Genomic DNA, 16986 nt, shown 5'->3' on the forward strand with positions numbered 1-16986 from the left:
TTCCAATAACTTTTTGATCATTAACATCACGCAAAAAACTCTAATCTCGTTTAGCGAAAATGAGATCGATGTTGGTGGTGATAGTGGTGGTTACAACGATTGTCAAGTGGCTGTCACGATGGCGATTGGTTGCAGTAGTGAGAGAGATGCTGTGGGTGGGTGAAATGGGTAATGAAGGGTGATGGTATTTTAATATTTGACTATTGTTGTGGTTACTTTTATTTTTTTTATTTTTTTAAATAAAATGATGGTCAAATTTGATAAAGTGGCTATATCATGTAATTAGTTTGTTTGAAAGTTCAAAATTATTTTTTTTGGAAAAAAAAAAGTGGTTAAAAAAAATGAATTTTATATTTGAGTAGTGATTACTTTTTGCCATTTCCACGATATATAATATAATATATACTTCTATACTTTATTGATATATATATACATATATTTAAATGATTTTGACCCCTCAGGCCAATTAAATTTTTCTTCAAATTAAATTTGATTTCAATTCTTAAAGCCTCTAAATATTTTAAAAATAATTTGGCATTACAATATATATTTATATATATATATTATGTTTAAATCGAAAATATTTTGTTATGCTTTGATCGGTTCAGTTAGTTTGGTTATTTTATTAAATTAACTAAACTAACCAAAAAAAATAACTAAATTGAACTATAAGAAAGAAACTAAAATCGAAATTCAACCGAAAATTTTGCTTAGATCGATTCAATGAATTCGATTAACCCAAACTTCCCTGCTTTCTTACATATTAAGGTAGAAAAATACTTTTTTAATTTAATTCTTCCAAAGCTTTCAATGAATTTTATTTTTATTTTTACTTGAGATATACATTTAGATCAGCAAAACGTAGATGATAATCATTTTTTTATCATCAAAAAGTAGTGATTGTCCCTTGATGTTAAGAGTCATCCTTTATTTGTCAAATTTCCAAAATACCTTTCATTCCCTCTCTACACACTATAATTACAGCAAAACAAAAATTTACAAGCAAAGGTCAATGATGGCATAGATCACTACTAGCATGGTCATGTCCACTATTCATCATTACTAGAAATTGACCTTCCATGGCCAATTGGGTTTTTGCAACCAAAGTACCAATAAGGGTTTGAAAATTAGAAAGTGGAAATCCCTTTAGCAACTAAATGAGTTTCATCAAAGACTCGATTAGTCGCAAAGTTGTTTTCGAAAATCAAAAGTTTTATTATGATAAGTAGAGTTTCACTAGCAACATTTGTAACGATTTGGTACATTTTTTATAAATTCCCATCTTTCATGTTAGGGAAAAAAGGGAGGAGGGTTTCATACCATCACTATTACACATGACAACCATTGTTGGTGTTATCAGACTATCAATATGAGAATATGATGAAAGAGAAAGACGTTAGAGATAAAAAGAGAGAAAAAAATAAAGACTAAAGATAAAATAGATTAAAAATAAGGATAAAATAATTATTTTGTGTTCGATTTAAGATAAAGCAGATCAATGTTACCTTTTAAACATAAGGGTACTAGTGCCTTGATGCCAAACCTTAGAGATGTTTGTGCGAAATTTATTAGTTAATTTTTGTATTTACACGAGTGATAATTAATATAATTTTTATGTCATAAATGATTTAATGGATAAAACATAACAGTAATTCATATTTAAAATTAATATTGAATTTCACTTATAAAAGATTAGAAAAGTCAATTTAATTTTATTGAATCCAAAACACAATTTATATTTGTGCATAAATAAATTAATAAATATGTATAAAAAACTCTTGAATATTTTTAATTAAATAATTAGTGAGCGTGAGAGTGGGAGTAATGAGTAAGTACAGTTATGATAGGCATTGCCATGCGTACATGCTGATTCTCATTTAATTTTGAATGAGCACTGAGCAATAATGTGTGATGGCAGAGGTTAGTCTCCGATCATATTACAACTTTGTTGATAGTGTTTTTGACTTCCACTTGTACGGCAAACTTTTGATTTAATTGAAATGATTGAATCAAATTAATTAAAATTATTAATTTGATTTAATTTAATCTAAGAGCCAGTTTTATTCGATTTTCAAGTTTAGTTATTTAAATTTTGATTTGAATTTTTTTTGTATTTAAAAAAATTAAAATAATTGAACTGAGTCACTAAAGAAATGTTCTCTTCGTATTTTAATTTTTAATTTTAAATTTATTTTTAATTTTTGTGTTGTAAGTGTGTTTTTAAGATTGCTAACGTTTTTCACATTTTAGAAATTTTGAACGTATTTGTAATGAAAATAATAAAATAATTTTTTTTTTAGTTTTCTTTACAAAATTTTTCTTTATTTTTGAAAATATTTTTTTTAAAAATATAAAAATAAATATATTTTCACTATTTTAAAAAATTAAAAATAATCTGAAAATAGTAAAGAAAATATGACCTAAATAATTGAAAAAACTTACTCAAGTAACTGAAAAATCTTACTATATTAATTTAAAATATTATTCGAGTAATTAAGAAAGAGTACTCAATTAATTTAAAAGATCACTCAAGTAATTAGGAAAAATTAGTCGGTTTGTTGGTTTGTTCAATTTTTTTTTTAATATTTTGGGTTTTTTTTATTTTTATTTTTAATCAGTTCAATTTTTTATTTTATTTTTTTAATCAATTCAATTTTTTTATTTATTTAATATTTTTTATTTTCGTATTTATTCAATCAGTTATTTTTTTTCACAATTTTGGTCCATTTGGTTTCAACATTTCAGTCGATTCAATAACCAAACTGACTGAATGTTTACCCTACGATCCACTTAAATATGTTAATTTTAGGTTAAAATTTATTAATATTTTTTTAAAATTTACAGTTTAAAAAACTCAATCTTTTGTAATTTTATTTTTGACAAAGAACTCCTTTAACATTATTTCTTGACAAAAAAAGCTAAATTTATATGTCAAGAAGAAAATGATTATAATACCTCAATTAATTTTAAACAATTATAAATAATTCTATTGTTGCAAATCAACCAAATATATTTTTAACTCTTGTACTTGTATATTTTTTTATTTAAATAATCAAATTTTATATTGTTTCAAAAACATATCTGAATTATGCAATTTCGATTCAATTGTATTCCTGTACTTTTTATTGTTTTCAATTGCACATTTTGATAAATTTTTTGAAAATAATAGATTTAAAAGTGTAATTGAAATAACAAAAATTTTAAAAATACAATTGACTTGAAATTGCATAGTTTAAATGCCTCTTTAAAACAATAAAAAGTTTGATTGTTTGAATGAAAAAAACAACGTGCATATATTTTATGATTATAAATAAATTAAAAATAAAAATACCAAATTTAAGTGGAGTTTAATTGATGAATCGAGAAAGAAAAATAAAGAAAAAATATAACCGTTAATCCTAATTAGTTCCTAAACCCAAGTAAAAATTTGAATTTATCTCGAAAAACGTGCAAAAGTCATCTATCCATAATCTAAATGAAATCCAAATTCTTTTTTAACCGAAGAATGAAATTAGTCTTAATTTATTTTTGAGTTGCAAAAGTAAAGTAATTTTTAAATAATTAAACTTTTAATTGAATTTTTTATTTTTCCTTAGTAGATACAATTTTTTTAACTGAATTTTCATACATTTTTTAATTTTTTATTTTTCTCAATAAATATGATTCTTAATTGAATTTTCAAATATTATATTTGTTATTCTAATTTCAAAAGTCGAAAATTACTTTGCTTTTTGATAGCCACCATTACCAAAAATTGTTATAAACTGCTTTCCTATATTTTCACAATTATAATATTTAAAAGTACTCATCAATTCTTTTTATTATTTTTTAAATTATTTCAAAAAAATTTAAAGTGAAACAAGTAATCAAATAATGTTATTTTCTATTTTTGTTTCAAATAATAAAATTAAAAATAAAAGGTCGGCCAAACAAGCTTTGAGGGAGTTTATTAGATTTTAGTCGAAGAGCATTCTCGATCAAAATAAAAAGGGTTAAGTGTCTCAAATTATAAATTTTGAGGGAGTTTATTAGATTTTAACCTTAATTTTATGACATAAAATTATTAACGCACTACAAGTAGGAGACACTTATGGGTTGAATTAGTTCTAATTCTATATAACTCGAAAAATTCATGACCATTTGAACACAAAATCGATTTGATAACACAAAAAAAAAAAAAAAAATGAATCCAATTCAATTAAAAATTTGTTTGATTGAATTGAATCTCAATTCTAAAATCTAAATCTATATAATTACATCTAAGATTTATGAAATATGTTTGAAAATAAATCTTAAAGATTAAAAAAGAAAATATAAACAAAATAAAAGAGAACAAAAAGATATTTGTAAAAAAAAACGACAAGACTTCTATATTTGTTCATGTAGGGAATGGACCCATTTAAGTTAAAAGAAAACACACACACACTCCCATACTCCAAAACACCCTTATTGTGCAGTTAAATAACTAAACTATCTTAAATTAAAACCTTTTTTTAAGGTCAATTTCGAGAGATACTCAGCATAACAATGTAAGTCAGTTCTAAAATAATACTTAGAGATCGATTTACACGATTTCATAATCCCTTCGGCTCAATCTATCACGTAAAGATCGTTTAAAATTCTAATTAAATCCCTTATTAAGTTTTAGCAACAACAACGTTATTAGTCTATTCATTGATCCTTAAAAACTCAATTAATAATGATAAAATATCATATTAAGACTATGATTAACAAACAAACGACAACACTCTTACATGAACTCGAACACAAAGTAAATATTCAATTCTTTTTGCTAACTAGACCTATCACCTTAATAATGCTAAAAAGATATTCATGGTAATAATAAGCTTTCATCTCCTTCAAGGGTGGCCAAATTATGTTGGCGATGGGCTCTACTTGTAAAGCTAATAAACGAATCCATCATCCATCATTGTTTCGAGTGAGTGGCTGTCTCCACTGCACTCAAAGCAAAGAGGGAAGGGCCAATTCCTCATCCCTTAATTTGGTCTTCTCCTTTTAAAAACAATTCAAATAATTGTTTATTATGAGTGAAAACCATTTGCAATCATTAAAAGCACCATCTATTTTAATAAATATATATGTATATATATATTTATGAATAAAAAAGTTACTCTATAATGACTTTTCATTTGAATCATTATCTTTGATCTTTTACGAGAAAAACGAAAATGTTATATTCACAAATAAATTTAATAAATAATTTTTATAAATTAATAAAATTTATAATAGTCATATTCAAAATTAATAATAATTCATAATAATCTTTCCTATAATTAATAAGAGTTTATAATAGTAAGTAAGTATATTGTTAATTTGTGATAGAACTATTATGAATTATTATTAATTTTAAAAAAATTATTATAAATTTTATATATGATACATTGATTTATGAGAGTTACTTGTGAGTATAATATTTCCTAGATTGTATGTAAATGATAATAGAAAACGAATACAATATGAAATAAAAACTAGGAAATGATATTTTTTTAAAAGTAGGAAACAAAAAGGAGGGGGAAATGTGTAAATAAAAAATATAAGGACCTTTTTTGTAAATATAATTTTTAATATAAAAAATTATAAAAATACTTATTCAATCTAAAAATAAACCTGGTTAATTTCTTTGTGGGTGGAAACATATTTCTAATATTTTTTTTAATATTATAAAACGATCTCAAAACGTTTATGAAATTATAAAAATAACTTAAAAATATTTTTTTTGGGTGCTTCTCAGCCTTTCGATGGAGGAAACATTTTGAAAACGTCAAAATGTTAATCAAATAAATATTAATAAAAAGTATATCATATCAAATAAATGTTAATAAAAATAAAAGAGAATACAACAATCTAGAAGATATACTTATAAGCCTAAAAGAGATTAAAAAGAGGAGAGAGTGGTTAAAATCTAAATGTATTAGGCAAGATAATATAGCAAGGACACATTTGTAACAAAAAGACTAACTAACTCCAGTTTGAAAAATATATGGTTTGTTTGACTTGATTTAAAATAAAACAACTCAAAAGAATTTTGATCTTCAGAAGAGATATCAATAACAAATAAATAAAACATCTTCTCTTTTATGTATTTTTGAAGATCATGAAAATTTAGAGGACTTAGAGAAGATCGTTTTTATTCGTATGTGTATGTTTGAATTCCTTGATTCAGACTGCTCAATAAAGCATTGTTAAGATTCTGTCATGTTTCAGGCATTTGATTATATTTCACTCAAATATTTAAATAACTCCTATTGTATAGATCAATTGGCAAAGGAAGAACCGCTGGAGTGTTCTTCTTTAGATCCTCAGGTTCCGTGTTCGAGCCCTAACCAAGAGAGAAAGCTCAGTAATCAAAGGTTATCCTGAAAATTGAAAAATGACAGGATGCCCTTATGTTAGCGAAGAAAAGCTAGGAATAGAAATTGTCTGCTAGATTTCCTGATTTACATCTCTTGTCGAAATCATGGGACCAGATAGTTAGGGATGTTTGAGATGGTGCGTTAACTAAAAAAAAGTTCAAACATCTAAAGGGAGGTCTTCGAGGGTGTAAATAAATTGAACACCATGAGTAATATACTAAGATTGGAGAGATATTTATTGAACACCACATTAGCACTATACTTTTAAAATAACCTGAGCATGAGAGTAAGGATGATAAAAAGTACCTATAAGGAGGAAGAGTAAATACAGTAGAAAAAGTTCATACTTCATAATGAAAAACAAGGCATGAGGAAGGTGAAAGAAAGCTCAACAGAAAATTTTTAAACATGATATGAGAAATAATAATTTCTTGAATATAAGAGTATGGGTAAAATGATCGACAGAAGATATTCATTTACATGACCTTACTTAAATGAGATTAAAGTGTATGATAAACTAATTGAAATAATTTATATTTTTTAAAATATTACATCTTCACATAATTTTTTTCCTCGCTATCTTTATATAGTTTTCATTCTTTTATAATACGAGTTAACTAGAAAAGAAAACCAACATTAATTGTCCTTTCAATATTAAGCTTAACTTTTTAGGGCAAAGTTTAACATAAGCCATTGTATTTGGTTTAGAGGTTAAATTAACAATTATATTTTAAAAAGGGTTAAATAACTCTATATTTTTAGACACGGATCAAATTGACCAATGTACTTTAAAGAGAGCCAAATAAGTCATTGTATTTTTAGACACGAGGCCAAATTGACCCCTATAATTTAAAAATGATCAAATCTTAGTTGTGTATAGTTATTTGAAGTTAGATTTTGACTTTAATTTGGGCGTTTGCAATTGCATAAGGTTCTTTTGATTGAGAATAGAATTGACGTCATTAAAAAGCATTGCTAATGTGGCCCTAGCTTTGAAAGTGTAATGACTTATTTTCTCTTTTTGAAGTATGGTGGCTAATTTAGGTTTAGGTTTGAAAGTATAATGCCTTATTTGGCCTTTCTTAAAATATATTGGTTAATTAGGCTCTCAAGTCAAAGTATAGTGACTTATTTGACATTTCTTCTTCATTTTTTTAATAATAATATTTTACTCTATTTTAGTTTCAATTACTAATTGTGGTTTGTCCCATTAGATGCTGCCATTGAAATATGATGGAGATAACTATTGTGTATAATAAGGTGGATGATGTTTCATCTAGCTATTTAGGTTGCGTTCTCTTTATTATTTTTAATTTTTTATTTTCTAAAATAATAAAAATGCGTTATATTTGTTGTTTTTAAAAAATACATGTGTTTTCTAATTTTTTGTTTTGAAAAATAGTTTTTCAAAATAACAAAGAGAATGCGTTTTTAATTTTTTAAAAACAGACTATCAAAACAAAAAACTGAAAATGAATTTAAAATTGAAAATTAAAAATTAAAAAGTAAAAAGAACGTAGTCTTACATTTCAATTTTCAATGTGGGTCTTCTTATTTCTTACATCTCAACAACGTGGGTTCTCCTCTAATGGCATGTTTTGGCAGAGCTCTTGTAACACCCCAAATTTCTTGAGCGTGTTATAACTTAAGATTTCGGGAATATAAAAATTATTCATATCACAATCACTGCCATACATCACACAATATCTCAAAATTCCTAATTTTCACCTTCTCAGCTTAACAAACCGAATAATCGAATAGCTAAGATAGGTGTTAAAATTTCGAAAACGGAAGCTAGATCGAACCTGATATGGTTCACAACCATAATGCTTTATTTATCATAAATAAAATCGTTCAAGACGTCTACAAAATGTATTACATGGACATCATCAAGTAATAACTAAACATCTTTAACATATCCAAAATTACATAGGTTCGCATATAAACAAAAATATGTTAAACATGATACAGACAGCAGATTAAACTTATTATTCAGCTACCTCCTTTCCCTTAGAGCCGCTCGTCGAACCTGGAACGTTTGAATATTCCAGGAACATAGTCCAATTAGAAGATGAATCTTCTAGTGAGAAACTCCAAAAACAGTTTATATCGATACATGATCAGGTATAAAATGTATGAGAAAATAATGAGAACTACTCCGAAGTGCCTCGTGAACACGTTAACCTCCTCCAACAAGAGCTTTCTCAATGTCGCAAGCATAGCGCCTCTTGGGAGGTCCCTAACCATGTCACTTCGGCCCGACCTCATAGCACTCATGCAAGCACCACATCCGTTGTCCCTTAGGCTCACGGTCTTCCCCATAAGAGCTTTCTCGATGGCGCACGCATAGCGCCTCTCGGGGGATATCCGACTTTTGCCCTCAGCCAACAACAAATAGATATAACAGTATGGTCACACGAATTTTATAAATGCAATTGTTAAAAAGCCAATAGCATATAATTTTCAGAAAAATATATATGCATCATGATTTCACGTAAGAGAATAACAAGCGTTTATGTGTAAGAACTTCACGAAACACGTATCATACAATAGAAGTCTCTCATAAGAGAATAAAAAATAGGATTTGGAGTATAGGAGTCTCACCTTATTCATTTATCTCTTAGACGGTATAATTTCACAGCAAACGGCCTAGGTTTCTCGCTTTTTTGCTGACTAATTTTGGCGAACTCCGACGAAGACCCACAACTCCGACGAGGCTTGTTCTTCGCCACTTTCTTCCCGCCTTTTTGCCGAACTCTCTTCTCTCTCTCTAGAGCAAGCTCCTCCTCTTAGAGTGCTTCACTCCTCAAACTTGGTTGGAATGATTTGAGAAGAACCCATGGTGCCTTTTTATAGATTTCTTCAACCAATCACATTATGCCACTTGTCATAATCTTAGCCATGGACTCCAAAGACTCAAACCTATAATTGAATGGCTTTTGAAATCCAAAGCTAGAATGAATTCAACTTTTGAAATCCAAGCTAAAATCCCAAACTTTTTTCAAATAACACTTTGGCCCTTATTTCAAGTCCTCAACTTTAATATTTTACCACATAAGCTCTTAATTTTATCCTTTTTTCGTTTGGATAATTTTCTAGTTACAATTACACCCTCAAACATCAAATTTATCGAGATACTTAAAATCTCAAAATTAATAAATTAAAATTACTCGATATGTCCAATTTTCCAAAGCCCCTTACCAGCATTCGGCTATTTTAGGCTACAACTTAGCTTAACCGAAAAATCGTCTCTGATTTAATTTCTTTCAGCGTCATAAATCTCGCCTCGAGACGCTCGTAAAAAATATACCTTTATCCTCAGGTATCTAAGATCTAGGGCACTCCCTACAACTGATTTGGTCACTCGTTGTCATTTCAAACATATTTTTCGGTATTTTAAACTCACTTAAAATATGTGGCATCTTCATGAAAATATGGGGTATTATAGCTCTCTCTCTAACAACAACAATGGTGACGACAATATTTGATTCCCATCTTTTTCTCTCTCATTAGCATTTTTTTCTCCCATCTCTATTGGGTTCAATTTGAATCCAAAATATTAATAGGTTCACAATGAACCTAACATCATCATCGGCTTAATACTTTGGTGTGAATCATCATGATGATAAACCTAATTCAACAATAATAGAAATGATTAAAAATACCTAAAAAAGAAAAGGTTGACAAAAAATCAAAACCAAGATTCACAACTGGGGAAAGAAAGTGGTAATGAATGGAACCCAACATCATAACCAACAATTGTTGAAGAAATAAACCCTTGCAAGTGTGTTTTAGTTACCATCATTGTTGAAGATTGACAATAGGAAAGGGGAAAACGTTAACCATTGAACGAGAACCAACACCCTTCAAATGCAAAGGGAACAAAGACTCATGTGGCAAGTTAATATGTAATTCATAGACCACCCTTGAGGTTTGCTTAAATTACACCAAGTACCCTTGTATTTTAAAAAATGGCGTAGACCTCTCTTAACGATAACAAACTATAGGAATTGACCATTTTTCCCCTTTACTTAAATTACATTTTCTATCTTTTTCTCTCATCTCCCATTTCCATAGTCTCCCCACCTTATCTCATTTCCATAGTCTTTCTCATCTCTTTTCCTTATCTAATTGGGAATTGGGTTTTCAATCAAAACTGAGATGGTTCAATAGTTAACCTAGATGGAATCCACAATCTTTTGTCTTTTCAATTCATCGTTGAACCTAGATTTAGGTTTGTCATTGAGGTCCTTCAAAGACGAATCCTGTAAGCACCCCCGCCCGGATATCCCCAACCATCCGGACTACCCGAACGGGAGCGCCTACGGGAGGAGAAAATAATGAAACACGAGACAAAGATCACCCCGGCATGCATACACAAAAATGAGAACAGCGGAAGCAAAGCTCAAGACATGCATGCACTATGGGTACCCCGCTAATACAGCGGTCACAAGATAAATAAATAAACACAAACTCCTGTGCCGACATACACGAGACTCGAGAAAAGACCTGGCACAGTACGAAATAATAGAGTAAATTCTACCTAGACATCAGAGTGGATAGAAATTGACGAGACTGCCTGTACACCACACCGACTCTGCCGTTAAAGCTGACTCCCTTGCTATGGCCCACGCCGCCAGTACCTGGAATGATGGAAAGCAAGGTGAGTCGAGAGACTCAGCAAGCATAAGGAAGAAAAGGCATAAGGCTACACAAAACCAGAAGTCTCACCCCAGAATAAATCCCCAGGTACACACAAGCCATGAGACGCTACAACACAACAGCTCAATAGCATAATAAAATAAAAGCACATACCGGTCCTTGGGGCCCACATAAGACACTTGGCACCCAAGTCCCATACTAACCTGCCGCTGCCCTGAAAGGCAACAAACCTGCACGCGCTGTCCCAGGCCGGTACTCCCGTCACCTGTATCCGTCGGTACTCCCGACAACCGAGCCAAAGGCTCCCTCGGAACGGTACTCCCGTCCGAGAACTAAATACTACCAGTATCCATGCAATGCACATAGAAATGCAATGGCGTAATGAACATCAACGTGATACAAGGCGCCCATACATCCAGGCATCAGGCCATGCTCCGCCCACATAGTAAACCACACGCCATGCATATGCCGCGCTGGATGCAACCTAACCAAGCTAGAATGTCCGTGTCCAAGCATACTCAATAAATGAATATCCCAACTTGCATCCCGTACCCATGTGCATATCAAATCATGAACAGTAATACAAGGTATCTAATCATGCAGTAAATCACATACCGACAGAGCTAGTCAGCAATGCCCGACACCGGTCAATGGCCAGTGACTAGGGGTGTCCACCCGACGGTCCACATCAGGGCCGTACCATAGTCTACCCCAACGTCACCAAACGGTTGACCCCTGCCCCACTACTCAATAGCTCTAACCAAATCATAAGTAAATCTAGGAAAAAAAACTGTAAATAAAACCCGCACGACTAGGAACCTAGTTCCCCAACTGGGTTCAGCATCATTCCGAAAGGAATGGGGGCGGTACAAACCCCCGTAGGCTCACAACAAACAAAACTCTAGAAGTCTCGGATTTAAATTAAAATAAATGAATAATAATTTAACAAATAAAGTTAGGTGCCGAATTAAAGTAAGCGAGAGGATAAAGTACAGGAAATCACGGGGTCTTTCACGGGAAGTAAAGATTAGGAAGAGAGGGTTAAGAGCTTGCCTTTACACGGCCGTTTCCTCTATTTCTTGCATTCCCGCTGCGAAGTAAAATGTTTAAAAACGTTTGATAACAATTAATAAAACCCGAGGCTCACATTAATTAAATCTAACCGTATAATATAATTAATTTAACCATCTAAATCCCACATAGGCACCTCGTAAATAAAATCCCAATAAATCTCATATTTCTTTTAAATTAAATCATGCCCAAAACATCCCTAATTCGTATAATTAATACGCAAAACCAAACCGAATTAAGGGAAGACAAGGGATTCACCAAATGGAAATAGATCGCAAGGGTAGAGGAGAACTTGCCTCGCTTAAGCTGATTACAGCGTTTTCATGCTTAAACATCACCAAATTAATACACGTTGTAAATTAGATTAAACTCCTAAAATTAATAAAATTGAGCCCAAAATTAAATTTCAACCATAGAGAATGTATAACACATAATTATTTACTTACCTGATTAATTAAATTACGATTAAACATAGTTTAATCTTCAATTTTTCTCTAAAAAATGACCCTCGCGCGCGCTGCTTCTTCTTTCATTTTTCTTCCTCTGGTTCTGTCTCAAATTTGGCCGAAATCGGCCTTAAAATTGCAGCAAAAATGCTGCTTTAACGCGAGGCAAATGGGCGGCCCACAGCGCGCCACGTGGCGCGCCCAGCAGCTGTACATGGCTGCCACCGCCTTACCCAAAACGACGTCGTTTTGGGCAAGGGTTTTGGCTGAAAATCAGCCAAAATTCCTCCACAGCGCGCGCGCCCGCGGGGCTCGAACCCGCGCCTCCCAACTGGCATTCCTCACGCGCGACCACCGCGCCACACGCTGCTTTTAACATATATATGCCTCCTATTAATTTTAAACCCATCCCAGCTCAATTTCACAGATCTCCTTTGAACCCCCACAGTTTCCTTTATTCACACACACACCCCCACATATCTTTTATTCTATATTTCACTTTTACCCCCAAAATCACTAAATTAATTTATTATTTTCCTAGATAATCCCCAATAATTAATTATTTTCTTTAAACCTTAAACACTCAATAATCACCAAAATATAAGTTAAATCATTTTTTTTTATTTAAACCCACAAGTATTCAATAATCTCCACAAACATAATAATTATTAATTAATATTTCTCTTAAACCCAAAAATATTTAACAATTATCAATTATTCCCAACCAATACAATAATTAATAATTATCAACCATGAATTCCTTATTTTCCTTAAAACCACATAAATACATACTTCCTCTTAAATTCTCAAATATTTAATAATGTCCTCAAACACCAATTTGACTAATTATTATTTATTTTCAAATTTCGGGATATTACAAATCCAAAAGACAAATGATTTTTCTTTTACGTTAATGGTTTGTCTTTTGGGATTATCTTTGAAGATTGTTTGTTGTTTGGGTTTGGGCTTGTCTTTGAAGACAAACCTGGGGTTTATCTTTAAAGAAAAGAAAAACAAAGAGAATGATATAGATAAATAGTGAAGATGAAGCTAAATTGAGAAAGAAAGATAAAGAAAGAAAGAGGGAGATAGGGAAAGAGATGGAGAGATACCAACGTGAAAATTGGGTTTCATCTATGAAGATTATCATTGTCACTATTATTTTCTTCTTTCTACAAAAATCTTTAAAGATTTTACAATAATAGTGACATCGATTCATGTTATTTCATCTTGTAGGTTCATCTTTATGGTGAACAAACTCATTTGGGTTTAAAGATGTGTGTGTATGTGAGAGAAAAGAGACCCATAGGGATTTTGTTCCCCATTAGCGACAATGGTCGTTGGCAGCCTAAATTTAATATAAGTTTTTAGACAAGAAGGAAAAATTGACGAGGAATCACAAAAGTCAAGGGAGGTCAATGTGAACATCGAGTTGCTCTTAAACAAGAACATAATGGTTTGTTAATGGGGAAATTATGAAAATATTATAAAATCTTTAGATTAAATAATTTCAAAATATAATTATCTCATATTACTTTGGAGAGTGGCGTAAATTGATTTGCATGAATGGACCAAAGTATCCCTTTCTATACAAACCCTTTTCACTCTCTCTCCTTATTTTTTCTCTTTGCTTTGTCTTTTTGTTTTCTTCTTCATCTCTTTCTTTTCCTCTCTTTTTGTCCAAACCATCGCTCACTAGTGCCCTTTGCTAGCATCCTTTGCCACTACTCATTGCCTTACTTCTCAACTATCTCTACCTCCACTCAAAGTCTTTCGGCTTGCCACTACCTAGTATCTTCAAGCCTTCTTTTCACCACCATATCTCATTCACCATTTGTTGCCCCATGACGCCTCCATCATTAGATTCATCACCTCCACCTTTGCCATGGGATTTGCCACTATTACCATCTTTGCCTCTATATTTTCCACCATTCATTTGCTTTCAACATCATATTTTCCACCTCCACCATTCCCACATCAAATCTATTGCCACCACCATCTCCCATGTCATTTTTGCCATCGTAAAACTGTCTCTCTTATCATTTTTGGTGTCATCTAGTGCCACCATCTACCATTGCAAAAAACTCAATTCTCTCGCTGCCACAAACAACCCATCTGACTTCCTCTTTAGAAAAACCAATTATCTTGTTGGGAACTCCAACAATAGGGTTCCGAAAAAGGGATGCTATCGTTGGGTTGATTTGACCATAATATTACATGTTTAAGTTAATTATATTAAACTTCGTAATCACTTTAAATATAATTGTATATGTTATTCATTTTTATTCTTTTTCAACTTCAATAGTGAGAAGTTTAAAAGGTTTTAGAGTTTTTGAAAATCTAATTTTTAAAGTCTAGCTGCATTAATATGAAGTTAGAGAATGAAATTTATTAATTTTTTTTTCAAAAGTTTTTAAAAATTTTAAAGATCTAATTTAGATTGGCTTAATATAAAATTAAAAAATAAATTTTAATAATTTCTTAAGATTACCAAGACTCTTGAAACCTAACATGTACTCTCTTAATTTACTAATTAAGGTAGTGTTTGTTAAAATGAGTAAAATAAGATTATATCAATATAAAGTTAGAATATTTTTTGGATTAAGATATGAAATGGTTAACATAAAATTGGAATACTTTTCGGATCAAGATATGAAATGGTCAAAATAAGATTAAAAAATATTTTAATATTTTTATCAAACTATTTATAAATTTTTTTAAAAATATACTAAAGTACATATGCGTCATTTTTTCTTATATGTAAAGTTCAAGATATAGTAGAAATAAGCATATATAAAAATATTAAATAAATTAAATAAATATATTAAAAATAATAAAAATTTAAAATATTATATATATATTTTAATTTATATCTTATTCAACAAACCTTACTTAAAAGAGCCAAGATATATTAGAATAGATATAATTACTAAAGTATAGCGGTGCGAGAGGGTCACTGAATTTGAAAAAGGTACGCTCCTTGTCGTCCGCTTTATACGCGCCGTCCCAAAATTTTGAACTTTTTTTGTTTCCGTTGGACGATTCTGCCCCTTCCTCTCTCTCCCATACAACGCTCTACACTCGTTAACACTGGGAGCCAACCGAGTCAAGAAAACCAAACGAACGGCTTTTTGGCCTCCGCCAGAAGCATCTTCTCCCCCGAATAAGCTGTGGCCGAACCCACCCACAATTTTGACGTTTTTACTCGCCGGCCTCTGACGCCGTCAACCTCTTTCGACCGTAAGTCTTTGGCTCTGTACTCGGGTGTGTACATCGGAGTCCGTCTGTTTGCTTCTTGCCAAAGAAGAGGACTATTAATTCCCTTTAGGCGGTGCTTTTTAAGTTTTGGAGCGTGTTTTTGAATTTTGAATTCTGGGAAATCTTGATTTGGAGTGCAATCACTCCTCTTAATGGTAATTATCTTTTGCTTCGCTGTCTTAAAGATTTTCGGTTGTTGCCCGATTTGAAGATTGATCTCTCAAAATTTTTGGAAACTTCTTTGGAGTCTGCTTGTTCTGGTTTCTGGGTTTGCGAGAGAGTGCGGCGTAATGGTCATTTTCCATCGTTTGAAGCTCCACAGACAGAGGGGCCCAGTAAATTTGTAGGTAAAACTTCGATACGCTCCTTCATTCATTCCCCAATTTGAGCGAGATTGATTCCATAGACAATGAAGTGGAAAATGGGTTTGGGGGGATTTCTTGAGATTTTTTTTGCGTTAGATTAAAAAGTGGTGGTTGTTGAATTTTTAGGTAAAGAGCTTTGGTTTTCAGATTTAAAAAAGGGTCTTAGATTTTGTGGTGTTAAAGAAACAGGAGCATTAGAAAAGGTGAGGGGCAGTATGGTCTTTCCCCTGCCTGATTAATATCATGTTAATCAGAAAGCCTGACACTAAAAAGTTTTTCAATTATGGGTCAGAATCACATTGTTTGATTCTTTTTGGGGTTTCATGATTTCTGCAACAGATAAGGATGCTGAAATCAATGCTGCACACTTCCTCCTCCCTCACTGAAATCCATAATATATGTTTTCAACTGACCTTGATGTTCATATTTGTACTAATGCCCATCAACTTTGATTTTTTATTTATTGGAATAATTATGTGTAATGGGGAAGGGTGGGTTAGGGCTGTAAAGGCATCAGGGTGTTAATAAGCCTTTGCTCTGTTGTTTAGTTCTTGAAAGGCCCTCTTTTTCTTTCCAATATTTCTAAAGCTTGTTTACTTTTGGCTGATGCCCAAGTTTGATAAATCTTATTGCTTGGTGTTCTGCCTCTTTACAATTTGCTTCAAGCATTTATCAACTCGAGGTATCTACTCTGCAATTGCTATGTGTTCTTGTTTGGACACTGTGGGGAACTTGTTTAGGATTCTTGTTTTTGGTACTGAAGGTTGTGAAGTAATTTTGTTGAATGAAGATGGTTCAATGGCTAAAACT

The 16986-nt window shown here is 31.3% G+C and overlaps 1 protein-coding gene across 6 annotated transcripts in view; it reads left to right on the top strand.

The window, feature by feature from the left end:
- The window catches only part of LOC127810322 (uncharacterized), a 28425-nt gene that overhangs the window by 5989 nt on the left and 5450 nt on the right, over positions 1-16986 (top strand). The window contains exons 1-2 of one of the 6 annotated variants that reach the window (XM_052349736.1): positions 15585-15793; positions 16023-16158. The exons of 3 other annotated variants lie outside the window; for them this stretch is intronic. The gene's annotated coding sequence lies outside the window, so the exon portion shown is untranslated. Of the gene's footprint in view, positions 1-15584; positions 15794-16022; positions 16159-16466; positions 16859-16986 lie in introns of those variants that run through there. 2 more of the 6 variants (XM_052349733.1, XM_052349735.1) reach the window with 2 other exon arrangements.

This window comes from Diospyros lotus, chromosome 9 (genome assembly GCF_014633365.1).
Source record: "Diospyros lotus cultivar Yz01 chromosome 9, ASM1463336v1, whole genome shotgun sequence".
In the NCBI taxonomy this organism is placed as follows: domain Eukaryota; kingdom Viridiplantae; phylum Streptophyta; class Magnoliopsida; order Ericales; family Ebenaceae; genus Diospyros; species Diospyros lotus.